Source organism: Nothobranchius furzeri, chromosome 1 (genome assembly GCF_043380555.1).
Source record: "Nothobranchius furzeri strain GRZ-AD chromosome 1, NfurGRZ-RIMD1, whole genome shotgun sequence".
Lineage (NCBI taxonomy): Eukaryota > Metazoa > Chordata > Actinopteri > Cyprinodontiformes > Nothobranchiidae > Nothobranchius > Nothobranchius furzeri.
In genome coordinates, this window is record NC_091741.1 from 104,542,289 (window position 1) to 104,567,373 (window position 25,085).

Below are 25,085 nucleotides of genomic sequence, written 5' to 3' on the forward strand. Positions count from 1 at the left end.
ATACTCAGGTAGACTCACAATGCTAGTGGTATCCATTCACTTACTGTGTTTTAAACTAAGCTAAAGCTAAAGGAGTACAACCGGGTCAGGAGAATGAGCTGGTTACAAAGTAGTTTTTTACCACTTATCTAACTCTGGGAACTATGTCAGCAGAAAAAAAAATGTCTATTTTGGGTTGAATATCCAAAATATAATATTTAAGGAAATATCAAGGATTTCAGTGAGGGTGGGATCCAGTGAAACATCAAAGTATTTCTGATGAGCATACCCTGTCTCTGAGCTGCACTTTGAATGAGGGACATGTAAATCAAAGAGTTCCACAGCCAGGCTACACCAGAAAACCTGTCAGAGAGCTAAAGTCGCTCCGCTAACGGAGGTATTACCATATGTTTAATTAAATGAGTGCACTCTGAATTAAATCATTTAGTCACTCTGTTCATTCGCTTGCAGGCAGAAGTCTCGCAGCATCGCGGAGGGAAGTTTCACTCATGTGAGGACATCACCATTACCAAAGGTAGAAGAGGTAATGCTCACTTTCTATCCATTCGTGCAACTTAAACTACACCTTTCTCCCTTCTATACTCTCCGTTTACATGCTCTAAGTGTAAATCACACTAAAATAAAAGCCGTGGAGCCGAGTTCAGTTGGAGAAAAACCCACTCGCTCACACACCTTTTAGAGCCCCAGGCAGTCATCTGGGAGTTCCTCACTAGAAAGAGCCCATGGCTTCACTTCATTTTCTGCTTCAGAAGAAGCAGTCAGACGAGAAGTTCACCTCAGTAATGTTAATGTTCTAGACTACGGCAAATATCAGCTAAGGGCTTGTGTGCACAGGAAGGGTTACGAGGAAGAGCCATCTCCATCATTTCTGTTGTCATCTCTCCTTCCAGAGACAGAAACAAGCATTTCGTGTCCAGCTAGTGACCGGCTGACTTCATAGTGTTTTGTTTTTAAAAATGTGAAAATATAATCAAATAAATACACGTAAACTAAGCAGACATGCAGTCAGTGGAGGCAGGGGAGGCACTGCCTCCTCAGTCAGCGACAACTAAAGTACTAATAATCATGGGCGGAGCCAGGCGGTAGTTAGGGGTTGCTAAAGCAACGGCAAGATTTGGCCAAGCGATGGCTTTGCAACCCCAATCCGTGAACACACCGTCCATGGATTAGTTCTTCCCCGATGGCACGGCCATATTCTGAGATGACAATGCCAGGATTCATCGGGCTCAGATAGTCAGGAGCATGAGACATCATTTTCACACATGGTTGGGTCACCACAGAGTCAAGACCTTGTCCCCATCTTTGGGATGTGCTGGAGAAGGCTGTGTGCAGCGGTCAGACTCTACCACCATCAATGCAAGATCGTGGTGGAACATTAATGCAACACTGGATGGAAATAAATCTGGTGATGCTGCAGAAGCTCATGGGAGCAACGCCACAGTGAATGTGTGTTATGGGCACAGCTAAAGGAGGTCCAACAGAGTATTAGAGTGTGTGAGCCTTTTCTGTGGTGACTACTTTGGGGCCATGGCGGTACGTGTCATGAGTCCCTAGCATTGCACCGTGTGCACCCAGCCAATGGGAGGTGTTTCCAGTCCACAAACCCTCACAGATAGTTTTAGCTTGACTTGGACTTAGGAAACATAAAGAAGACACCATCAATGTCTTTGTTTAATAACCACTCTTTAGTTTGATTTGCACACAGAAACATTAGAACCCCCCCAGAGCTGACTCAGAAAGCCAGTTATGTCTGCTGTGGTTTATTTCTGTTTGACTTCTTCAGTTGGAGTAAGTGTGAACAGGTTGATGGCGTTAGGACAAACCCGGCAGTGACCCCCAACTCCTTCCCTCGAGGGCCGATATCCAGCATGGTTTCCTGCTTCAACACACCTGATTGGATCCGCAGGTGACTAGCTGGGTTCCACAGAGCTCGGTGAGCTGCTGAACAGGTGAATAAAGCGTGCTGGATTAGGGGAACATCTAAAACATGCTGGACCGACGCTCGGGGACGGTAGGTGGGGATCACTGATGTAAAGGTCATTGAACCCTGCTCCATCCACCCACCCTGCCACTGTGCCCTTGTTGACCCCCATTCTCAGTCACTGCATGAAGCACGTCTGCTAAGAACAGAATAATCTAATCTAATCTGTCTAATCCCACATTACAGCCATCAGTCACAGCACAGTCCATATAAAACAGTCCTGGTGTGGTGTTAGAACCCAGTGGCCCCCACCAGACCAGGACCAAAGGTTTCACTTCCATCTGGTTTTACTCACAGCTGAAACATTGCGTCAGGATGTAAAAGCAGTTTGAGACAGTAACCATGGTGACGGATGGACATTAGCTCTTGGGCTGTGTCTCTGCCCTGTCTGCACACACTGATAGATTAGCTTTAAACATCTCTCCAAAAACAGCAGCTTCCTGTTTTTCTGCATATCTAAGGTCCCGTTACTTTAGTGCGGCTCAGTTGTTTGTGAACTTGTGGGATTAGATGCAGCTCCCATGATACTCCGCACAATGCTGTGAAAGAGCTGATTTAGAGTCATTCAGCTGCTGAAGCCACACTGTTTATGCCGACATGGGGCAAATTGTCAGAAAACTGTAGCTTAAACATCCATTAGGAAAAGGCATTACTCAGGTGGATATCAGCTTCGTGGAGCAGCTAAAACTCAGACAGCACATAAAAGTCTTCTCTGAATCAGCAGCATCCATTTGTGTAGCTGCTGGGAAAAGTTGGGCAAAACAAAGGAAACAGCTCAGCGGTGCTTTACTTGATGACTTCAGAGTCACTCCAGAGCTAATAGAACCATCTTTGTAATTTGTGCCTAAATGCCGTTCCTGATGAGTGATTATAAAGACACTTAGTAGGTAAACACACAGCAGAACAGCAGACACGGGCACGAGACTGTTAACATAATGAAAACAGGAAGTTTTATTTCTGAAAAGCAGGAATATGTTCACACCTGTGGTGTTTAGTTTTTATCCTAACCGGGTAATTTCATTAGCTTTCAGTCCCAAACAGCCAAACCCAGACCCCCAGGAGGACACGGTCTCAGTACGCGGCCCGACACAACTGTTAGGTTTATAATAACTTCTAGCTTCCCACAGCCAGGAATTATTTTATATTTAGGATTTTGGTACAATACACAAACATTAGTAGCAAGGGTTTCAACTAACGTACAAATACTTCCTAAAATCACTGAAGTAGGAATTTTCACTGGAGTAATTATTCAATTCAATTCAGTTTATTTATAAAGCGCCAAATCAGGACCAGAGTTGTCTCAAGGACCTGCACACAGTAAATATGCCATACAGGTTCATAAAACCAAAATAATCCAAGCTGAGTGTGCTCCACTCTGACTGACTGTGATGCTCACCTGCTCCAGCCACACACCTGCACCTGTGGGGTTGGCTCTGAGCTGAGGAAGAGCTGCGTGGTTCTGCTCATCTTCATCACAGACAACAGGTGCTCACACAGGTTTGTGCTGCTGAATCTGGAGAGTTGGGTCAGTGTGTCAGGGAGGAGAGGTAAAACCTGCAGCAGCCATAAAGTCGTACTCTGACTTGAGCATGTCGCTAAACTGGAGTTCAGTCAGCTCCATCTGGAAGTTGGTTGGTGAGCTTTTCATGTCAGCAGCGGACGGACGACTGAGCTGCTGAAATCTCAATTTCTGGCATTCAAAGTCGACAAATCGCTGAGAAAACTCGGCGCTTAGAGGGGTGTTTTCCTTTAGTTCGAGACAGAGGAGGGTAACGCTACTTGGAGGCTAATGCCTGTAAACAGAAAGGAGGGGGCTGTTCGACTGACGCGCTAACGCCACAAAGCACTATTGCCGTGAGTCGGGGTGAGTAGCAATCCATTTTCATGCAAAAAACTTGGATTTAACAATTTTTGCCACATTTGAGCTTATTTGTTTTTTACTCACAAATGGTTTGTCATATTTTCTACTTGGATTTAGATTTTTTGTGTGCTTTCAAATTCAATGTGCTAATAGAGTATGACAAAATGAAGAAAGGACTCTTAATGTAATTAGGTGAGGTTGTGCTGAAAAGAATGATACCAAACAAGGCATAAACAATAAAATATAGAGTGAAATGTAAAAGCTAACACTAAAACATATCAAAACAACTAATTATACCACAGACACCAAAGGGTTAATTAACGAAAGATCCCTTTATTAATATTCCCAATATTGTTCACTATTAAGTGTCCTCAAGGGTATAGGACAAAATGCCGAGGTGGGGGTCTGCATATTAATGCATTACCTAATTCTAACATTAATTTTAAGCATTGTACGTATGTAAGTTTATTAAGGTTAATTAAGGGACCCTCATTGTAAAGTGTCACAAAAGTTTTATGCTGGTGCTACAAGATTTTGTTTTACAACCTTTGTAGCACCAGTTGCTAGGAGTGAAAAATGTGAACGTGCGGCCCTAGTATTGTATTTAAATCGGCCATGGCCTGGCCTATCTGGCATTCTGGCACTGTCCTGGTGGGCCGCTTAGCCAAGTGGGCCACTTACCCAACTTGGGCTGTCCCAAACCCAGCCCCCGTCTCACATGCGGTTATATAGACAAGTCCGTGAGCATCACACACAACACCGCGTCCCTCCTCCCTTATTTGGCGGAATAGACGAGTCGCGAGCAGCAACCTCCCCTGCCGAGGGCCGACGTTTCATAAAAATGCCAGTGCCAAATTTTGGTCCCAGTCCACCCCTGGCCATGGCCAGTAGCTAAGGGGTATGTTGACAGTGTACCGTGTGTCTCAGACACTCACAAGCCAATCCGGTTCAGCTCAGAGCCACTCGTCTTCTTAAAGAAAAACTCCCTCCGCCAGTGTCATGGTAAATGTGCATCAGTGTTAATGATTATTCATCACTTCACCACATACCTACACTCTGAACATAGTGTTGTACTATCAATCATCATCTGTATTTCTCACCAGCACATTTGAAGGCGTGGCTGGAAAATCCACCTGAAATGTGTCTTCAAGCTGTGCCACAGTTCATAAATGATAAATGGCCCAGATTTTTTAAATTTATTTATTTCTTCTTCTTCCGGCTCTTGGAGAGTGCAGACGCTTTTTTCCTCCTCTCCTCCCTATCTTATCCCCAAGGCTCTTTGTCTGTCTTTGGGTGTACGGAGCTTCTACATTTTTTCTGGAAACTGGAAATTATTAAAAATGGACCTGGTCAGCTGGTCACTCAACGCGATTGACAAAATTTTCTCAACGATGAGAACAGGAGAAGGGGCTCCCGGGTGCCCCTCTAGGACAGATCCAGTTGGGCACATCATGGACTCCTGGAAACAGTGGAACCTGATTTGCCTATCTCAGCTATCTGTAGAGGATTCTGAAGACGTCTGGATATTCGTGGTGTTGGTGTCAGGTTTCCTGCTCTTTGGCCTTGGAGGTTACCTGGCTTACCGGAAAATTAACAAGCTGTCGAGGAATATTGGCTCGCTCCCGGAACTCAGAGATGGATTGCACCACGCTGTGAATTCACAGACTCATATAATTGTTGAGATGAGTCGTAAGCTTGGAACTTTGGCTGAGATTCATGCGTTGGCACAAAAGATGGGTGTGATCAAGGAGCGAGTGGACGAATCAGCACGGATTGGGATGGATCAATTTACACCATTATTGGATTTTGAGAGGTTGAGGACCAACGGAACTCTAAGACAGAGAAGAAATTATCTCTGCCTGGCCCCAAAACAGTTTCTTATCTGAATCTGGTGCCCTTGAGCCTGTGAGGCTGAAATTAATACCCCCCCCCCCCCCCCACCCCCTACCCCACCCCACTCCGAAGAAACGTGGAATGCTGCCGTCGCCATGGCAACTCTGTCTCCCTATCCCGGCCTGGGCGGCACTGCGAGCTGTGAAGGCCGCTGAATCGTTCCAGGGGTCACTGTGCCCTGTAAACCCAACGACCTCCCACCCCTTTCCAGACTGAGGTGAAGAGCGCTGTGTATCGCGGCTGCTGCAGCTGACGTGTGGAGAGTCCCTAAAACCCTACCACCCCACCTAGTGGACACTTATGTTGTGTAATGTCTGAAGTCTGTTGCATTTCTGCCTGAAGTGTTTTTTTTTGTTTGTTTGTTTTTTGCATAGCAAAGCTGCCCTCCCTGTGGAGGGTAACTCTGAAGTGCCTTTTTTTCCCTCCACCTGATCCAATCCTCATGTAACCCCTCGGGTCTCTATTAAGGTAGCGCGACTCGGGTTGCGAATGACCACAGTCACCAATTCTTGTCTCTTTGCCTTTGTATGTCTGATCTCAGAATTGTGTGTACTGAAACTCTAATTTCCCTCTGGGATTAATACAGTATCTTTGAATTGAATTGAATTGAACTTGATATAGCATCTGCTACAGTCCTAGAACCCCTCAAGGTGCTTTAAAACAAAAACAGATGCTCACCCATGCACACACACATTCACACACTGGTGGAGCCAAGCTGCATTGTAGCCACAGCTGTCCTGGGGCGCACTGCCGGAAGCGAGGCTGCCAAGCACAGGCGCCACCGGTCCCTCTGACCACCATCAGCAGGCAAGGAGGGTTAAAGGTGGAATATGGCACATTTGAATAAAAAAACTTTATTTATAATACCTCCACCGGGCATTTAGGGGTGTGCAGAAAATGTACAGTTTTTCTGTTAAAAGCTATATTTAAAAAAATAAATAATCTCAATTTTATTTTGTCAGGCACAACACTGTTTGTGTTTACATCTACCAGCCACTAGAGGGCACCGTTGCACTAAAAAGTCCGCTCAGCAAGGCGAAGCTGGAACTGTGTAAAATGGTGGACTTGACAAGTCAAGCAGCTGATTCTGAGCCCAGAAGATGTTCTAACGGTAAATATTGTTGTAAAATAAACATATTATTAGAAATTAGCTATGTCAATGGCCATGGTGCTGACTGGTCACTTAACATGTCAGCAGTGAAACAACCCCACATCTGGAAAATGTTTTCTGTTGTTGCAGCTACCACCTCTAAACACTAGATGTTGCCAGAATGTCCATGTTCCATATTCAACCTTTAAAGCCTAATTTATACGTCTCACTTTGCGTCGGGATGGACGCACGCAACACCATCGTCAGTCCTACAGGCTCGCAAGGACAAATGGATTCAAGCTTTCTTTTCTAAACATTTGTTCGTCGAGATGGAGAACGCAAGCTTGTGGTTTGTCAGGACGCCACTTTCGTCTACAGCGCCACCATTGCGCCCTCTAAAACATAAAGAGAGCTCAAGATATCTAGCGGCAGACACAGAGAATCTTGAAGAATACCTCGAGGAAAAACTCTAGAAATATGAAAGTTTATTCACCCGTGACTGGGGGAGTGAAAAGATACGGAGCTAGGGTTTTATTCGTGGAAGTTAACGGCGTGAAACTTGGGTTTAGAGGTGGCGAGCGCATGAAGACATGGAGGAGAATGAGTAAACACAACAGTAAACGTGCTATCTTTGACCGGATACATGACAGGACACCACAGAACAGTGCTATGCCCTCTGGTGTCCTGGCGGGGAATTTCTTTGCAACACTCCCCAGAGAAGTATGAGGGTTATTTGTCTCCGTCTATGCGTGTCTCCCTCGTGGAGCTGACGGAGACATATAAATTAGTCTTTAGTGTCTTGACCAAGCCCCCACAATGCGGCTCAAAAATTGAGGCCACCCCGGAAGTACCAAAAATTGCAGTTCCACCCTCATCTGCTGGGGGCTGGTGTCAGAAGCGAGCAAATCCTCATTGAATCCCATGTTAAAAATACCAATTTCACAGCAGAAATAAACATGTTTACAGCCTGGTTCCAAAACATGTTTTTGGTTTAATAGATAGTTTACACTCATGACAACTCTGAGGGGGTGAATTTTTTTTTCTCACTCTTCTGTTTAAGTGTATTAAAAGCCTAAAATTCTGTATAATTAACGAGCATCAGACCCACGTGACCACAGAGCTAGCTCCGGGGAAAGGCCTCAGTAGAGCCTCGGTCTGGCCTGGAAACTGTTCCAGGATTTTTAGTACTTAGTGCAATTGTTGGACAAAATGACTTGCTGTGGCATTAATTGCACTAATAGAGCATCCAAGGAGTCTCCACTTCATTTTTATCGGTAAGTAAAATGATATTTATGTATTTTAGGTCACTGCCGAGCTGAGCTTAGATTTTAACATGTACTGTTTAACCATGAAATTTAAATGTAATAGGGTAAAACCCAGTGCATTTAACATAATGCTGCACTTCAGAAAATGGGTTGAAATATAACATGTTGGTGGAGCTGGGTTCCCACTATCGGCTTGCAAAGCTCTCGGGAGACCGATGTTTTCCACCCGTTTCTCCCCTCCCCGTAGCTTGGCACATCTCTGTCTGATCGCGGCTTCTGTCTGCTGCGCGGGCTGCCGGCTTTCAGCAGCTTTCGGGAGACCTCTGTGTTCCACCCGGTTTTATGCAGCGGTCAGCCCGGCGCATCTCTGACTCAGAAGCTCTGGTGTTGTGCACTGTTAACTCCGGTTGTAGCTTAGCTCCCACCTCCGCGTTAGCTTCAGGTTAGCTTGTAGCTAGTTCGACCGGGTGTCGTCAGTTGATCCCAGCCTTACAGCCCCACCCTCAGCTTCACCTCTCTTCCCTTTTGTGAAATTGTCTGGGATTGACGGAACCTGTGACACGGTCAAAATGGCGGTGGTGGCCACCTCCCATTTACCCACAGAAACGTGTTATTGGAGCCTATGGAAATGAATTGTCCAGTATATATGTCGATGGTCTTGACCAAGGACACAACAGCAGCATTCTGGTGGGGCCGGTATCGATCCTTCCATCCTCCTGAGCTGCTGCCACCCACATGACCTGAGGGTACAGAGATTTTATTACTGATGGTGTGAAAATGTTTTAATCATGGCTACTTTATGGTTCCTACAATGAACCTTTAACAGTACATAAGGTTACTGAGGGGGCGGCAGAAGTGCGAGGCTAGTGGTAAATAAGGAAGGTTTTAGTTTGCTTCAACATTTTCACCTTAAGATACATCAACCTGTTCTTGTTTATTTATTGCATATAAAACCTCCAGTCAGGTGGTTGTGTTGGCTGTACTTTGTTCTGTTCTGGGTGAAGTGGGCATCATGATGAGGGACGAGTGCAATGCGATGCCAGGAAAGAAATCAATACCCAAGGAAAATAAGATGCAGACACATCAACCGCCTTGAAGAACTGTGTGTGTGTGTGTGTGTGTGTGTGTGTGTGTAAGTGCAGTAAGTGTGTGTGTTTCTGCCTATGCAATATAACTCAACAGTGCTGTCTGGAAGATCCAAACAAAATAAATCACATCTCCATACACAGTTAAACTTCTATCATATGTCTTTTTTAAAGTGGACCTAGACTTGTTACTTCAATAGATGGGCAGTGATCTCCAGCGTGATTGAATGCATTGTGAGTCATTTCAGTGGGAAAAAAGCTCTGGGGCTCTTGTTTCAAGGAGCAGAAGCAATCCTGGAAAGTGTGTGTGAGTGTGTGTGTGTGTGCGTGCGTGTGTGCGTGCGTGTGTGCGTGCGTGCGTGCGTGTGCGTGTGTGCGTGCGTGCGTGTGTGTCAGGGCGACCAGATCCCAACTTGCCAAATGTGGGACAACGTGAAGTTCTAATGAGAAAACAACAAACAAACAAAATGTATATTCTGCCTTTTGGCCCTAACTACACTGTTACATATACACAACATTATTATTCTTATTATTATCATATATTTCTTGTATATATTTTATTTGAATTCAACATGAAGAAGCATACAGCAAAAGCTTTACTGTTTCACAGTTCCTCTCACGTTACCACAACATAACTCTGTAGTGGCTCTGATCAGTTTAATAATAGATAGGCCCACAATAATAAAAACATGCAGGTTTAAGCAGCTTTGCAGAGTTTTCAATGTTTTCCACAACAGAATGAAAAAAGTACCAGTAATATTTTAGATTTTTTTATGTTTGTTTTTAATTAATTTTCCACTAAAATTAGCATCTCATTGAAAAAGTACCCATATTTTTTGACTATTTTTTTCATAGTTCAGAAACAAAACGATTTTTTTTTTAATTAAAGGCAAAATCAGGAAACAGGAACACGAGAAACTAGAGAAGTACCAGGGCCTCAAAGAAGAACTTGAGAAAGCCTGGAGAGTGAAGACATCGATGGTGCCCATGGGCATCAGGGCACTCAGGGCAGTGACCCCCAGACTGGCGGAGTGGCTAAAGCAGATCCCAGGAACAGCATCAAACATCTCGGTCCAGAAAAATGCAGTTCTAGGAGGGCGATAACTAGACCAGACTCAGAGGTCTCATACCCAGATAAGGCCTAGAGAAACTCATTCATGTGTTCTTCTTCAGCCAGCTGGACTATTGCAATGGTCTCCTAACTGGTCTTCCCAAAAAAGCTGTGAAGCTGCTTTTAGCTACTGTGCTTCTCACAGATGGAATCCGCCTTCTCGTGACCTCAGATCTGCCCCAGCTCTGGTAACAGTGAAACCTTCATGTATTCATCAGCCTTTGAATGACTGTTCTGCACTTTAACTGCTCACCCTCTAACTTTTCTTTACTTTTTTAATCAAAATTTAATTTGTGTACTTTTGGCATGTTGGTCATAATGTTCTAGCTATTCTTGCTAATAGAAAGCACACTGAATTGCCTCTGTGTATGATATGTGCTGTATAAATACAGCTGCCTAGCCTAATATTCATGTTTAATTCATAGATTGTTAAAGATTTACAAATGAGCTAACCAATCATTTTCTTTTCCCACTTTTTCCATTTTTAAATGGCTTTCTCATGTTGGGATCATTGTTTTGCAGAGGCATGCAGGCACGCTATAATCGCTGCGAAGACAGCATGAATTAAAGATAAGCTGAAAGGCCTGGGATCTAGACAACTGATTAAACATCTAGTACAGTAGTTGTTGTTTCTGTGCACAGTACTCAAAATCTCACAATATTACAATGTTAATGCAGAACTATTACTGTTGAAAACCTGTAGTAATAAAACCATGAAGAACAAACAAGGTTTTAAATCCCTCACAGAGGTGAAGGTTTATTCACTGTTACTGTGGCCGTGCTCAGGATGCAGATGTCTGGAGCGCGTCAACAATCAGAGCTTTGCATGCGCAAGCTGGTTAAGGTTAGGATGGGGGTGAGGGGAAGGTTAAATTGTAAGAGGGTAAACGTCACAATTTGGTTAAATGTCCATTTTACGGCGGGTGTCAGTACCGATGCTCTGGCACAGCACGTTGCCTCCCGATGCGCAGGAGCTTGTCACCTGCTGACCGCAGGCTGCTGTCTTTTCTGAGGGCTGCATCTTGCCGGTCATTATCACGTGACAGCGTCTAATCGACGACAGGCATAAAAAGTCACTATAGTGAAGTGGACTAGTTCACACAACCCCTGCTACTGCTCCCCAGAGTGTTCTGCAGCATAATCAGCACGTTCTCTTAGAACTTGATATCAAATTTTCGCATCCTCTTCATCTCCGCACGGTTAAAGTTACCCTCGCGGTCTATCACTGGCAAATCAAAAGTGAGACGGATGACACAACCGCCCCCCGTACTCGTTTGTCACCACATTCCACTCGGCCACAATTAAAAAAACAGTCATTATTAACCTCCGCCGACTCCGACACCAGCCAAAATATGATACCCGGCAGTTAATTAAATACAGGCTCATATTAGAGGATTTACGGTATAATAATACGTATTAATAATGTATGTAATATGTAATATTTCCGTATTAATAATGTGTATGTAATAACGTATATATATATATATATATATATATATATATATATATATATATATATATATACATATATATATATATATATATATATATATATATATATATATATATATATATATATATATAAGAAGGTCAGAGCAGAAAGTGACATTGCTGCGTTGGAGAAGGCAGCTGATGAGTATGCTGAAGAAGCCAAATTTACTGGAAAACTGACCTTCATCACAAAGTCAAACAGTTTGCGTTGCACTGCCAAAGAAAAAGAGCTTCTCTTCAAGACATTGACAAGCACATTGATGCTACGCTTTCTCAGATGAAGCAGTAAAGATGGTTACTGTGTGACATGCCAGGAGAGGATATTACAGAGATTAATTTCTCTCTATGTTCCAGACTAATGTTCAGGCTCTTGTTTGAGGAGTAAAATTTAATTTTGTGAAGCCTATTTTAGTTTATATAATGTGTTATTTTGGTAAAAAGTGAATACAAGTAGGGCATTACAACAAAGATCCATTCTACATTAAGTTAAAAATTTTGCACATTTTATGTTTTAAGAGAACATTTATTTTTGGAGAATTTATATTTGTTTTAATAAAGTATGCAGGTGCACTTGACTTTTCTTTATTTTTATATGTTTATGCAGATACATGCTTTGATTGGGAAATGGTGTTCCTCTTTCCCCGGCGGGAGCAGCCCTGCATGGCACTCAGCCAACTGTAGCCACAGGTGGGAGGGAGATCTTGGGAGGAGCACAGAGCACATTGAGTCCTGCAGGCTGATGACCTTGCTAGGCAGAAGTCCACAATCCGAAGGGGGGGGGGGGGGGGGGGGGGGGGGTTCACAGCATCTATCTGCATTCCTTCCTTCGTGGGGGTTGTTGTTAGCAGCTTGAAGGCTGCCTTGGTGTCAGATTTGGATAACAAGAATTTGTTTGGGTCAGGCAGAGATGATTTTCCTCTCTACCTTCAGTCTATAACCGATCATTCAAGTCCTCCAGTGAAGCCAATTTGGGTTTTAAACATCTCCACACTGTCTGCTGACCCTCTCCGAGATGACATCCATTTTGCGCACTAATACCGGTAACACAGCTAGGACATTGTCCAGCTTACGGTTCACCTCGAGTAACGTCCCAGTCTGTGAGGCATCCGCCCGGGCGGTGCTTTCCGTGGGTGCTGGTCGCCCTCCAATCGCTCCCGTCTTCCCAAATTTGAGGAAAACCAGATATCCTCCCACTCCAATCAGAAGAAATCCAGTGATCATCAGGCCAAATGTCCACACATATTCGACATACTCAATGGACAACTGAGAGAGGCATACGATCCTCCATTCTTTCCAGGAATCGAGCGCATATCCCACTGCGTGTGTCCCTTGAGGGCAAGTGGGAGCCCCCTCCTCTGTTCTCATCGTAGACATTTTTTTTATCAATCGCGTTGAATGACCAGTTAATTAAGTCCATTTTCCCAAAAAATAGGGATTTCCAGAAGAAATGCAGAGAAGCACACTGAAGGCAGACAGGACAAAGAGCCTTGGCAAAAAAAGATAAGGGAGCAAGAGCAGAAGCGTCTGTACTCTGCGAGTGCTGGAAGAAGTATGGAGAAGTCATGGAAAAGTTATGGCAAACCATAGCTAAAAAAGTGTACGAACCGTATTTTATGTACAGCTTTGGTTAGCTGCCATGCTATTGTGAAATGGTGCTATAAAAATAAATTGGTATGATATATGTATATGTATATATATATATATATATATATATATATATATATATATATATATATATATATATATATATACATACATACATACATACATACATATATAATATGGTGAGTGGGATGGTTGGTGATATAAAAGTCCTGTTTGTGGCACATTGGTATATGTGAGTGGGAAACTTTTCAAGATGGGTGGTGACCTTGGTGGCTATTTGGAAGTCGGCCATCTTGGATCCTACTTTTGTTTTTTCAATTGGAAGAGGTTCATGTGACACTTCCAACTTTTTTGTAATTCAATTCAATTCAATTCAGTTCAATTCAAAAATACGTTATTAATCCCAGAGGGAAATTGATTGCTGTAGTAGCTCAGAATAAAAAGAATAATCAAGTTGTCAAAGAGTTATTGTATATTACAATGGCTGTTGGCAGGAAGGATCTCCAGTAGCGGTCAGTGTTGCAGCAAAACTGAAGAAGCCTCTGACTGAAGACACTCTTCCGTTGTCGAACAGTCTTGTGAAGGGAATGCTCAGGGTTGTCCTTAATTTTCTTGATTCTCTGGAGAATCCTTCTTTGCATTATCTCCTCCACTGGTTCCACAGTCGTCCCCAGAACATAACCAGCCATTTTATTAGGCTGTTGAGCCTTTTCAGGTCCCTGCTTCTGATGCTACTACCCCAACAGACGATGACTGAGGAGATTACACTCTCAACAACAGACTTGTAGAAGATCTGCAGCATCTTGCTACAGACATTGAAGGACCTAAACGTCCCCAAGAAGTGCAGTCTGCTGTGTCCCTTCTTGTAAATGCCTTTGCTGTTCTTTCTCCAGTCCAGTCTGTTGTCCAGGTGAACTCAAAGGTGCTTGTATTCCTTAACCACCTCCGCTTCTTCTCCCATGATAGAAACAGTGTTTGACTCCACCTATGTCTTCTGGAGTTTCTGGCAAAGTACATCAAGATGGATTGTGTTAAATGCACTGGAGAAATCAAAGAACATGACCCTCACAGTGCTGCCTGCTTTGTCCAGATGACAGTGGGTTGGTTGAAGCAGCTGGATGATGGCATCTTCAACTCCAACTCCATGGTGATAAGCAAACTGCAGCGGGTCCTGATATGTCCTAGTTTGCTTATTAAGGTGGACCAAAAGGAGTCTCTCCAGGACCTTCATGATGTGGGATGTTAGAGCAACCGGCCTGTAGTCGTCATTGACTGATGGGCGAGTTTTCTTTGGAACTGGAACAAGGCAGAATGTCTTCCACAGGACTGGAACCTTCTCCTGGTCCAGGCTGAGGTTGAAGAGGTGCTGCAGAATCCCACAGAGCTGCTCTGCACAGGCCTTCAGTATTCTGGGGCAGATGCCATCTGGACCTGCAGCCTTGTTCCTGTTCAGTCTCTCCAGCTGCCTCTTCACCTGACTTACAGAGACAGATAGGTGGGAGTGTGAGGTAAATGGGGCAGCAGCATCTCCTGACTTGGTTGAAGACAGATTTATAGAACCAGAAGAGTGCATGACTGTGTTAGAAGACAAAAAAGCTGGCGTGTGACAGGAAAATGTTGGATCAGAGGAGGATGGGATGTCTGATTGGCTGGGGACAGGTGAGGAGGATGTTGGGTTTGTTCCTGAAGTGAACCTATTGAAGAACTTGTTCAGTTCATTGGCTGTGTCCAGGCTGCCATCTGTGCAATCCTTCCTCTGCTTGAAGCCTGTGATCTTCTTCATCCCTGACCAGACATCTCTGATATTGTTCCTCTATAATTTGTTCTCCAGCTTCTTCCTGTATGCCTCCTTGCCGTCTCTGATCTTGATCTTCAGTTGCTTCTGTATACTCCTCAATAATTCCCTCTCCCTCCTTGAAGGCTCTTTATTTCTCATTTAGCAGATTCTTCAGTTCACTGGTGATCCAGGGTTTGTTATTAGCGAAGCATCTCACTGTTCTGGTGGGTATGATGATGTCCACACAGAAGTTTATATAGTCAGTGACATATCCAGTCATGGCATTGATGTCTTCTTCATATCCTTGGCAGAGAATCATCCATACTGTGGTCTCAAAACAACTCTGCAGGGCTTCTTCAGTGTCCTGTGACCATTTTCTCACAGTTCTTCTCGTCACAGGTTGCCTCTGAACAAGTGGTTTGCATTCTGAGCAAAGAAAAACAAGATTGTGATCTCATTGTCCCAGAGGAGGTCGAGTTTTGGACATGTATGCATTCTTTACACTTGCATAACACAAATCCAATGTCTTGTTTTCTCTGGTGGAGCAGCTGACAAACTGATGAAATGTTGGAAGTGTAGATTGATAAAAATCATGATAAAAACATGATTTAAATCATTAGATAGAGCCACAAATGCATTGGGGTGCTGGCTTTGTAGCTTAGCGACATCGGAACTGATGGCATCACATGCACATACAGCAATGGCTGAAGGTGGAATATAAACTATTGCCAAGACAACACTGGTGAACTCTCTTGGCAAATAATATGGGCGACAACTTACTGCCAAGAGTTCAACATCTGGGCTGCAGAGACAACATTTCAGTGAAGCATGACCTGGATGGCACCATCTGTTGTTTACAAGCACTGCCACTCCACCTCTTTTTCCTTTACCACTTCACTTCGGATCTCTGTCTGCTCGTACAGTCAGGAATCCTGGCAGAGAGACGCTGGAATTGGGGATATGTTCCTGCAGCCACGTCTCAGTGAAACACATCACACCGCACTGCCAATACTCTGGCTGAGTCCTTGAAAGGTCTTGGAGTGCATCCATCTTGTTGCCCAGTGATCTCACATTGCCCATTAAGATCGATGGAAGAGATGGTTTGAATTTCCTCTTTCTCTGTCTTTGTTTTGCTCTAGTTCTGCACTCACGCTTCTTGCGTTTTAGCTCATTTGGGATTTGTGGCTTCATTTGAGGTATTATTTCAGCCTTTACAATGTTAATCAGCTGCTCCCGATTGTAAACCAGCTTGTTGCCATGGTTACGCATAATAACAGATGCCTAAAAAGTGAAAAAAGTGAAAAAATAGCAGTAAAAAGCTTCACAGCATCAGGAACAGAAGAGTAATATGTCCAAAAAAATACAGTTTTTCTTGAGAAACTAGAAGAAAAAATGTCCAAGAAAAGGCAAAACTTACATATAGTCAACAGAGCTACTCCAACATGCAGCCACCCAGAGCAGCGCAGTTCCAGAATTTCACAAGAAAAACGATGGTGTGCTTGGTTTGAGTATAACTTTATTCTTTTATGAGTTATTTACATGTTTTTGGCCACTTATTAAACGTGTTCAGTGTGCTGCCCATTGTGTTGGATTGTCAATGCAAACCACTTCTCCCACTCTTCTCCCACTGATAGCAACACTGCAGGAGAAATGCCAGCACAGGCTTCCAGTGTCAGTAGTTTCAGGTGCTGCATATCTCGTATCTTCACACCATAGGCCTTCTGATTACCCCAAAGATAAAAGTCTAAAGGGGTCAGATTGGTAGACCTTGTGGGCCATATAACTGGCCCATGACAACCAATTCACTTTCCAGGAAACTGTTCTTTACTGTTCCCCTACTTCATCCCACCTCATGAGTTACCTTTGAACTGCAGTTCAAAAAGATCTACCAACTGCAAATTTAGCGGAATGCGAGCCGCGCAGACCTGTGAGGTGAAGTTACCGGAGGACGAAACAGGTGATGCGCTCTGCTCCACAGCAGCGAAACGCATCAAGCACGCATATAAAAGACAGAAAGCTTAGGACATAGCCAACATAAACGATTGCGTGTTGTATATGTATTTGAGGTGGCGACACTTGATAATGTTACTGTGGCCGTTCTCAGGACTCATCTGTCTGGAGCACATCAACGGTCAGAGCTCTGCGCCTCTCAGCTCTAAGTAATCCCCGGAGAGTCCACATAAATAATTTAATATAAGTAGAACCAAGATTACTGGCTCTCTGTCCAGGGTGTACCCCGCCTGATTGCCCATTGATCGCTGGAGATAGGCACCACCCTAGCCTGTCTACGACCATGTCTCCAGCCTGCTTCCTGTACCTCTAGTTCAGCTCATGACAGCTGGACAGTTTTTGTCCTGGTGGAAGCTGACAGTCTTGATAAGGTTTTCTCCTCAGTGAGACCCACCACATGTGTTGTGGACCCTATTTCCACTAGGTTTTTTAAACAATTTTACGATTCTTTTATAGATAAGATTTTAATCTTGATGAGTTGCTCCCTTCAGAAGAGGGTCTTTCGTGCTGCCTTTAAAGGGGCGGTGGTGAGGCTCCTATTGAAGATGAGCAGTTTAGATTTTAACAATTTGAACAATTATTGACTGGTATCCAACTTACCATTCTTAAGCAACATTTTAGAAAAGCTTGTTTTAAATTGACTTAATGATTTTATTAACATTCATACTGTCTTCAGTATGAATGCTAGTCTGGTTGTAGGGTGAACCACAACACAGAGACAATTTAGGGTGAACTGTGATGCCTGTAGGGGGGAGGGGTGTTGGTTCTACTGGACCTAAGAGCTGCCTTCGATACAGAAGAGACCACACTATTCTTTTAATCAGATTGGCCTCTCTGGTGCTGTCCACAGATGGTTCACATCCTACCTCACAGGCAGGACTTTTATGGAGAGTCTAAATACCTGTTCCTCTAGGATTACATGTGGTGTGCCCCAGGGTTCAGTTTTAGGCCTCTTGGCGTCATCAGGAGACACGGAGTGAACTTGCACAGTTATGCTGACTATACACAGTTGTACACCTCCGTGTGTCCTGATGACACACGGCCAATGGATGCACTTTTAACTGCATATTAGACATCAAATCCTGGATGGCAGAAAACTTTCTCCAGCTCATCCAGGACAAAACTGAAGTTTTAGTCAGTCCTGAGGCCCAAAGAGAGAAACTTTTACCAAAACTACAATCTTTGTCTTTTAATCATTCTCAGCAAATAAATAAACCTGGGTGTGATATTTGACTCTGAGCTGACTTTTATTCCTCAAATTAAAAATATTTCTAAAATAGTTTTTATCATCTAAAGAACATCACGAGTATGCCCCATCATCTCTCAGGCCAATACGGAGACACCGATGCATGCTTTAATCACCAGTAGAATATACTACTGTAATGCCCTGCTTTCTGGTCTTCCCAAAGGAGCATCTCAGGTTTATAGCTTTTACAAAATCCTGCAGCATGTGTCCTGATGAAAACCAGGAAGCAGGAGTGCATTAGTTTGATTTTAAAATCTTTTCATTTGCTCCCTGTACGTTTCAGGATAGATTTTAAGGTTCTTTTAATGGTTTAAAGTGTCTTGGACACTTCTTACCTTTCCGAAATGATTTTACTATAGAATCCCTCACGGCCTTTGTGCTCCTCAGGCAGTCATCTCTTTGTGATACCGAAAGTCAGGACACACACCCATGGTGGAGCGTCCTTCCAGTATTAGGGCCCTCGTCTCTGGGACAGGCTGCCAGAGGACCTCAGGGCCATAGAGAAGGTTCATGTCACTATTTTTATATTATCTCCTCTAATTTCATTCTTTTACTTATTCTAATACTGTACAGCATTTCATCTGTGGGAGCCCTCTGCCTCAGGGTCGGCGGCAGTGGCATCGGCACTCTCTCGGTAGTGCTTGGGTGTAAGTAGGGGGTCCCCGCCCTCCCTCCTCTGGTCGCCCTGTGTCGATGCCCTGGCTGCTGCCGTGGATCTTCTGCTGTTGGGGCAGATGGCTCCCCCATGGCCTTTTCTTATGTTTCCTTATGCACCTGACTCATCTGAGCTCAGCCCAGTGGTTACTGATGTTCTCAACTGTGTTGTGTGTTTGTGTGTGTGTGTGTGTGTGTGTGTGTGTGTGTGTGTGTGTGTGTGTGTGTGTGTGTGTGCGCGCGCGCGTGCGTGCTTGTGTGTGTTACTGGTTTGGGGAGGGGGAGTTAACTTTTTAATGACATTTGTGGGATATGTGGGGTCTTTTTAATCTGTAAAGCACTTTGAGTTGTTTTCTGTCTGAAAAGCACTTTATAAATAAAGTTTGATTGATTGAGAAGATCATCAAGTGGTGTCAAATAAAGAGAAAACAGGAATTGCACCAGGACACACCCTTAAGGGACACCATGTTTTATGATACGAGCCTTGGAGAGCCGGCCGTTAAAGCTCACTTGGTGTGTTCTGTCAAGTAGCATAAAAGAGCTTGTTGTGTTATACCAGCTAGGCTCTCCAGCTGGCTAGTGGGATACCACCGTCTACAGTTTGGAACACAGCACGGATCGGTATTCCCCCTAGACGCTTAGTACCTGCTTCATTGTAATCAAAATTGCAACATGTTGGTCGCTCGCTGGGTTGGGGTGGAGGCCCTTGTTGTTCCAGAGCTGTCTGCCTGCAGCTGTTTCCTGGTTCAGAGTCTGACAATAAGCTAGAAACATAGCAGAAGGTTCAAGATCGCCATCATTTACTTGCTGAGTTCAGTTTTGTGTGACACACTGATCACCTCACAATACTCTTGCGTTGGGTATAGATCGACCAACCCTAACCCGTCTCGGTTTGAATTGGAAAACCAGCTGACGTCATGTAGAGATGAGTCATGTTTGGCCGAGCAGAGCTGCGTCCAGTAAAGAAAAAGGTGCTTTACTGTGAAGGAAGACCTCGTTGATTCAGGATTGTACACTACCTGAAGAGTGGTCTGTCAGGAACAAGGACCAAAATGTGAAGGTGTCAGTGATGCTTTGTGAGTCCTGCTGGTTTGAGCAGAGAAGTCTGCGGCCTGGCCTGCATCTGCCCATCCACCACCCAGCCCACCAGCCTGGTGCTGGGTGCTGTCCAGGGCGCTCTGTGTGTGTGTGTGTGTGTGTGTGTGTGTGTGTGTGTGTGTGTGTGTGTGTGTGTGTCAGCCAGCTGGCGCCTGCCCGTCGCTTACAGCCCAATCTCCACATGCAGATGGGCCTGACCCACAGCTGGCAGTAGGCAGAGTCAGCTCCCATGATCAATTAATCATAGATACCACTCTCTGGCTGCGGTCCTGCAGGGGGAGAACCCATGCATGGACAATCACAACAAATTTCTTTTGGAAGAGGATGTTTAACTTAATTTCCATTTAAATATTAATAAAAACATTTGCACAGATAATGATAAACTAACATATGTGTCCAATGTCCATGACAAGCAGTAATAAACGTATTTTGAGGGCTAACCACCCAGATCATTTGAATGAAAAGACCCTACCCCTACCCCTATGCATACAACATAAACATGTTTACCCCCTGTAGTGACAGTATTGTGTTTTATATATTTCAACCACAGTTGAACATGCTGCCAGGTGTGTTCAGTCTCAGGTGTATGCCTGGCTCCAGGTGTGTCTGTCCTGTTGTTGTAGTCTATGGTTTGGTTTACAATGGACACACCTAACTTTGATGCAACATGCTTCCATGTGCCAACCTCCACCGTTAGCATAGGAAATCACACATGGCATTGTAGAGTATCTGCTACATTTCAAAATAAAAGACAAAAGCAGATTTGCAATTGAGTGAACAGTGAGGATTTTCAACCTGGCATTTATAAATGACATCACACTTAGCATTCCACCTGTGATGTTGTGACCTTGTTGTTACTGTTTTAGTCCAGCGACATGGACCACGCTACCACCGCTCCATGTCTGACGTGCTCCGGGTGGGGATTGATGCAGCTTGGACGTAACGATGGAAACACGTTGCAGCTGGAACGTGCTGCTTGTACATCCCAGTGTAAGTTAGGGGTAGGGCTGCAACAAACGATTATTTGGATCATGGATGAATTGGGTGGGGTCTCGACTCGATTAATCGGATTAAACGGGAAACTTTAAATCGAATCAAACTTTATTAATAAAGTGGTTTTCATACAAAAATGTAACTCAAAGTGCTTTACAGATTAAAAAGACCCGCATTTCCCACAAATGTCATTCACTAAATTACTTAATTAAAAATTGCTAGGGAAACATTTTTCCCGCCTTCCTTTACTTTAACAACAAAACCTGATTAGAAAACAGTTCAATAGTGTGTAAAACAACATGCTATCACCTAAATACAGCCATAGTTAAACTCTGATCAGTAACATTTTATGTATTTCATCAACATGTTCAGTACTAGCTACTAAAGGAAATGCTAATAACATTTAACTTCTGCAAAAATGTAATGGTGACATATTTATTATGTACTGTTTGGCAATAATCCAGTTTAAACTATGTCCACATATAGACACATTTGTGGATTACATGCTACAGTGGCTTTCCATAATCCTGCTGCTGTGTTTAGCAGAGCAGACTAGAACCTGACAGCAGTTCTGCTCCATATCTGCAGACAGCTGAGAATAAAGAGGATGGTGAGGACTTTTCTTCTACTTGTAGAGTTTAGATGTTTGTAGTTTCACGACCATCGTGTTTTTCGGAACCACACTTGATCGTGAGCCTGCTACCTGCTAGCATTAGCTAATCTGCCCATTGTTGTGCTTTTGATCCCAACGCGTTTCTGCCTTTGTGTTGTTTCTGGTTTCTGGTTTTCCTCCACACCACCTACATCAGCTCATGGTGCGTCCATAAGCACCTTACTGGTGTCGTTCCTCATAAAAAAACAGCTTTCTCTCTTGTTCTGATCTGCCTCGGTCTGCTCTGTTCCACCTACACATGAGCTGTTGACTGTTGAATAAAGGTTGCGAATAAGGTTGCACAACGCAACAAATCGATGACGAAATGCATTGCCAACGCAATTCTTCATTGATTTTTATCGATTTTATCAATTTGCTGTTGCATCCCTAGTTGGGGGTGACGGCTTTTGGTTCTGATGTATCTTCACCAGTAGTGGCTGGGGCCTCATGCCCAAGGACACAATGTATGACACAGCCAGAGCCTGGGTTTGAACCAGCAACCCATTGATAACAGGCTGTACCTCTAGCTCCCGAGCCACCGTCTTCCATCCTATCAAAGTCCTTTCCTTTATACCGTCAGACTACGACATCATAGTCGAGGTGACCATTATAGCAACATTTCTAGGTCACCGCCCGATCATGACTCCAGTCCTCACTTTCCTGCTAGTTCTCCTTAGTCTAACGATTTAATCACCTGTTCTGCTGTAAACAAAACCATTAAACAGGAAGAAGAGTTGCGGCTGTGCAACAGTTTGGACTTAAATACTGGATTGGAATAAAATGAACTGGGATTTTATCCTTTTTCTTAGCCAGACCCTAATTTCCTTATGATCTAATGCAGAGAGACATCATGCTGTAAAAAAAAAGACCAGAGAACGTAAGATGTTGACCACCCACACAGCTCTGCTGGTCTAAGACACTAGACCAGGGGTGTCAAATATGCGGGCCGGATCCGGCCCGCAAGCGGGTTAAATCCGGCCCGCGAGATGGTTGTGTAAACTTTATTTTCATACTTTACAATGTGAAAATAAAATTATCAGTGTGAGCAAGTTTTCTCTGTAGCGAGTATAAATAAAACAAAGCTACGTTCAAGGCTCACACAAGAACTTGAGTCACATCCTGAAGTCGGCCGCCACTCAGGATGTGACTTCTGATATTGATGTGCTGGTGAAAGCTAAAAGATGTTAAGTAAAATGAGTCAAATATACTTTAAGTATTGCATGAAACTGATCTAGCCATGTGATATGTAAGCTCTTTGAATCACTAAGGAATGTTTTTTTTATTTGTTGATCTTTTTATTTTTATTTTTATTTTTTCAAATTTTCAAGTACACTTCAGGTGTTGTACTTGTACTATTTTGGATACACTGTCCTCAGGCTCCAGCCTTGTTTTATATTGATTGTATTAAAACAAAGAAAACAATCTGATTTTTTTTTTAATTTACTGGTCCGGCCCACTTGGGACTAGATTTTCTTCAATGTGGCCCCTGAGCTAAAATGAGTTTGACACCCCTGCACTAGACACATCACATGGAGCCTGCAGCTGGGACAGCTAACCCTCATTAGTGGTGCACTGTGATCATTTTCAGGTGGGACAGAAGACTGGGCATGCCTACAAAAGCAGCTTCACTTTGTTGTTGTTTATTTCTAATATCTGAGAACTAAAAGGCCAGTCTGACCTTAAAGTAGCACATGACAGTTTCCTGCTCCTACGCCCTACTGGTTGAAAAGGAAATTACAACATTTGTAGACAGCCCTGTTGTAGCTACTGCTACTAACAAGCTAACGCTAATACTATAAACCACAAAGTAAAAAGAGCCATACTGTAGGAAACAAAATATTATTACCTGCAAGTACAGTAACAACAAAGCCAGGTCACCATCAGTCCATGATTCTGTAGCCTCCTAGCTCCCTCAGACCAGCATAGGCCACGCTGATGTTCTCTCTGGTTTTAGCTTGTTGCTTCACCTCTAACAGCATTACTATCTTACTTTTACTTCTAGGCTTTGCCATGATGCCAACAACATTTTTTTCCTCCAATTTTTTTTTTACTTAAAGCTAACTATTAGCCTATAAATAAGCTAATGCACAGAAAATAGCTAACAGCCATTAAGCAGCTAAAGAGCTAGGACACCTACCTGCTCCACAGTGTTTCTGGACAGCAGAGTGCTGTCCCATGTGAAGTTGGTAAAGCTTCTGCCTACACAACCACTGAATCTAATTTTAAAGGGGCAGTGTTAACACTAGGGGTAGCATGACTTAAATTTTTTTAAAGTCGACAGTCAAGTAATGAAAATTGAGTCGACTTCGACTAGTCGTTGATGACGTCATACACCTGAGGGGGTGGGGGTGGGGGGGGGGGATTCGGTAGGTTAGCTGGAGTTTTTGACAATTAAAATTGCGCCCACATTTTCTAAGTTAACACATCTCTTTTAACAACGGTGGTTTCTGCATCCTGCTTCAGCCCTCTCCCCCCTCCCCCTGCGCAGCAGCCGCAAACTCACTGATGCGCCTGCAGCCTTTCCTGCTGCTCTAAACATTAAAATAATTATTTTATTTTCTGTTCCTCATTTCTGATTACCTTCCACGGTGTTTGTTTGTTGCAACCACCATGTACAAAAACTAACTTGTTTTACATTTACATTTACATTTACAGAGGAAATAAAATTCCTATAAAACTTTTTATCAAGCCTCCCACGGGTTGAACTATCAACCACACAGCAAGAATGCTCCATCTGCTTCACTGAATCTTCCTCCAAACATCCAAACAACTGAATTATAGGCTAAATGTGTTGTTTCTTGCCACACACTACTGTGATGCAATGCAAGAACACTGATGTCACAAAAGATCCTCCTATAAACACAACATCCAGACAAATAGGAGGGACGACATACACAAACATTAACTATCGTTATCGTTAAAAAACTTGAATCGGTGTTACTTCAGCAAATTAAAAATAAAGAGTCTACATTTTCCTTGAGGTACATATGAGTCATGGGACTCCAAAACCGCGCGTTTTGTAGGGAAGCCTACCCACTTCCCTTGGTTTAGTATTTCTAAACACCTGCTAGTTATCTGCAAACCTGGAAGGATAGCCGAAGTAACGTTCTGACCTTAGATGATGTTTTTCTATCGTTTTAAAGAACATTAAAGATGCACTTCAAATAGTTTCTGTTGGCGGAGTGGAAGACAACCCCCCCAGCCACCACTGAGCAATGTTTGTGTAGAAATGATGAAAGTTGCTATTTTTAGAACACCATAAAAATAAGATGG